The sequence below is a fragment of the Chrysochloris asiatica genome, unplaced genomic scaffold, assembly GCF_000296735.1.
Source record: "Chrysochloris asiatica unplaced genomic scaffold, ChrAsi1.0 scaffold00018, whole genome shotgun sequence".
Lineage (NCBI taxonomy): Eukaryota > Metazoa > Chordata > Mammalia > Afrosoricida > Chrysochloridae > Chrysochloris > Chrysochloris asiatica.
Window position 1 is genome coordinate 7,799,013 of NW_006408536.1, and position 4,116 is coordinate 7,803,128.

Here is a 4,116-nt window from a genome sequence, read left to right on the forward strand (position 1 = left end):
ATCAGAAAAACAGAATGAAAAAAATCCAAAGAAAGTCTAAGATTTATGTGGGACACCATGAAGAGAAATAACTTACAGGTGATCAAAATTCCAGAACAGAAAGAGACAATAAAAAGCACAGAGAAAACTGTTGAAGACTTGTTGAAAGAAAACTTCCCTAACATCATGAAAGACAAGAAGATAAGCATACAAGAAGCTAAACAAATCCCAAACAGGCTAGATCCCAAAAGAAAATCACCAAGATAAATCATAATCAAACTTTCCAAAACCAAAAACAAGGAAAGAATCCTAAGAGCAGCTCAGGAAAAACAAAAAAGTTACCTATAAAGAAGAACCAATAAGACTAAACTCTGATTTCTCAGCAGAAACTATGCAGGCACAAAGGATGACATATACAAAACTCTGAGAGACAAAAAATTGCCAACCAAATATCATATACTCAGCAAAGTTGTCCCTCAAATACAACAACAATATAAGGACATTTCCAGATAAACAGAAATTAAAGTAATTTGTAATAACCACACCAACTTTACAAAAAATATTAAAGGGTGTTCTGTATACTGAGAACAAACAACAATAGACAACAACCTGAGATTAACATACATGGCAACACCAAGCAAAACTCAATCCAGATATAAAAGTACTTTAAATACTTTTTATAAACAAATCTTTAAGACTGAAAATAAGGAACCAGAGATATAAAATTATAATTAAGTCAACTACACAGCAAAAAGAGGGAATAGTGTAGCTACAGAACTTCCAAATGGTGAAGAAGTCAAGTAGATTTCAAGATACACCAGACTGTTTTAAATAGGGAAAAAAATTAATAAAGCACTGCAAAACACACACACACACACACACACACAGAGCAAGCTGAGAGTAATCAATTCACACCTATCAATAATTACACTGAATGTAAATGAATTAAATGCACCAGTCAAGACAGAGAGATAGCAGAAAAGATAAGAAAACAGTATCCCTCAATATGCTGTCTACAAGATACACATCAAAAAGATGGAGACAGCCTAAATGCCCATCAACAGAAGAATGCATAAACAAACTTTGGTACATACACACAATAGAATACTATGCAATGATGAAAAATGATGAATCTGCAAAACACCTTGCAACATGTATGAACCTGGAGGACATTATGCTGAGTGAAATGAGTCGCAAAAGGACAACTATCGTATGAGACCAGTGTTCTGAGATGTTAAGCAAAGGGTGTGTGTTTTTTTAGGGTTTTTTTTTTTTTTTTAAAGAAACATTCTGTGATGGTTACGGGAAGAGAGGGAAGGAGGGAAAATTATTCACATGGTAGAGGGTAGATACATGTTAACATGGGTGACAGGGCAGGCAATAATACAAAAAGAGGGAGTTTAGCAGAGGAAAGATGAAGATAAAGAGAGACATGGAGGAATACAAGATTTAAAGTGCACAGAGGTAAATACTGCTAACTGATGCTACATGGAGGAGATTGCAATTATTGTAATGAAGTGAAGTATATGATTTGTAGAATGTAAAACTGATGGTCTGCTCTGTAAACCTTCCCTCGATTCACAACAAAAGTTAAAATAAATAAAATAGGACACAAGACAGGAGAAAAACATTTTTTTTTAAACTTAGATATAGTGTCACTTCACCACCTTCTTTCTACTAGCCAAAGTAGACACAGGATCAGCCCAAATTCAAGGAGAGGAGAAATAACCCTCACTTCACTATGAAAGAAGTGACAGAATTTGCAGCCCTCTTTAATTCACTACCAAGAGATTGGATATTTGGAAGCAATTAGCAGTCTTTGTCTCACATCTCTTGGAGACCAACCATATAAGAGTCTAAGAGAGGGTGGTTGCTATATAAAACTCATGAAAAACACTGGCCATTATGCTTAGAATCTAAAAGAAGCCAAAGTAAGATCAAGGATAACCTCACAGTAATCCTCACACCAGCTCTACACAAAGCCTCAGTAAACTTTTAAACCACACTAACAAGGAATCTTCATTAAAGTGTTGAAGAGCAAAAATGTCAGTTTGAAGACCAAGGTGTGCCTGACCCAAGCCATGGTATTTTCATTATCCTCATATGCATGCGAAAGCTGGACAGTGAATAAGGAAGACCGTAGAAGAATTGATGCATTTGAGTTATGGTGTTGGAGGAGAATACTGAAAGTGCCATGGACTGCCAAAAGAACAAAGAGATCTGTGTTGGAGGAAGTACAGACAGAGTGCTCCTTGAAAGCCAGGATGGCCAGACTTCTCTCATACTTTGGACATATTGTCAAGAGGGACCAGTTCCTGGAGAAGGATATCATGTTTGGTAAAGTGAAGGAGGGTCAGGGAAAAAGAGGAAGACCACCAACGAGATGGAATGGCACAGTGACAGCAGCAGTGGGCTCAAACGTAGCAACAATTGCAAAGTTGGCACAGCACAAGGCAGTGTTTCGTTCTGTTATGCGTAGGGTCTCTATGAGTTGGTGCCAACTCCATGGCACCCAGCAACAAGGAGTCCTGATGATGCAGTAGTTAAAGTGCTCTTCTGCTAACCAAATGTCAGTGGTTTGAATCCATCAGCCACTCCATGGGAGAAAGATGGTGCTTTGGTAAAGATGTGCAGCCTTAGAAACCCCATGGGGCAGTTCTACTCAGTCCTATAGAGTCACTGTGAGTCTGAACCAATCATTAGCAGCAGGTTTGTGGGTTTTGCTTAACAAGGAACCCTGTTAAGCACTAGACTGTTAACCAAAAGATCAATGGTTCGAACCCACTGACCACTCTGTAGGAGAAAAGATCTATTGATTTGCTCCTATAAAGTGTAGAGCCATGGAACCCCTATGGGGTATTTCTACTGTATCATGTAGTAAGGCCATTAGGAGTCAGAATCCAGTTGACAGCACACAACAACAACAAACATGGGTTAAAATAATCTGTGCACAACCTTAGCTAGCAATCTAGGACAGACAATTCATAGGAGAGAAAATACAATTGGCCAATTGTCACTTGAAAAAAATGTCTGCCTTCACTAATAATGAAAAAATTGCCCATGAAAATAGTAATAAACTATTAGATTTTTGTCCATCAAACTGACATTTTACAAGATTGAAAATACCCAGTGATATCGATGTTGTTTGTACGAGTGTAAAATGCCATAATCTTCTTAAACGGCACCTTGTCAATACCTATAAATTTTAAAGTGTGTAAACCTGTTGTTAAAAATTCGGACGTATTGAAGTCATACAGATTTATAATAATCAAAAGTACTTTCTAGGACTTCCGGTTTTAGTGGCAGCAGAGCAGAGTCAGGTAGGACAGGCTCCATGGGGGAGAGGCTGAAAACCCAGAGAAGCTGCTTTCATAGAACAGCACCAGAGCTCTGGATCTAGCATAAGTTTCAGGGCATCACCAGTGGAAAAATCACGGTATAAAGGGAAATATTGCAATTTAGGAATTGGTCAAAACACGGAACTCCTACTGCGGCCATCCTGCCTAGGCGTAGGTCAGACAGCAGAGCTACAGCCAGACCTGCACAGTGAACCGGCACTAAAAGCAGGACGCTGACATTTGCAAAAGAGGTGTGGGGGGATGCTACACATTTTTTCCTCCTCTTCCCTGTCGTGCCTCCTTTGCCCAGCCCGGACACCCTCAGGTGGGTGGGTGTGCACCCCAAAAAAAGTCCAGGGTTGAGACCACAGCTTTCCCATGGCACAGAGAGAATGATCCCCATCGGTCTAAGCGCAAATTCTTTGGCTACTGCTTTTGACTTCTGCCTGTGGGTCCCAGCCATAAAGTTAAATTGTGCAGGACCCTTTACTCCTGCCTATCCAGCAAGACTAAGGTGTGCCTGACCCAAGCCATGGTATTTTCAATAACCTCATACGCATGTGAAAGCTAGACAGTGAATAAGGAAGACCGTAGAAGAATTGATGCTTTTGAGTTATGGTGTTGAAGGAGAATATTTAAAGTGCCATGGGCTGCCAAAAGAACCAAAAGATCCATTTTAGGAGAAGTGCAGCCAGAGTGCTCCTTGGAGGCCAGGATGGCCAAACGTTGTCAAGAAATAGCACAAAAAACACAAACTCAGCACAAGAAGGCATGCAGAACAAAGGAATGAACAACACTA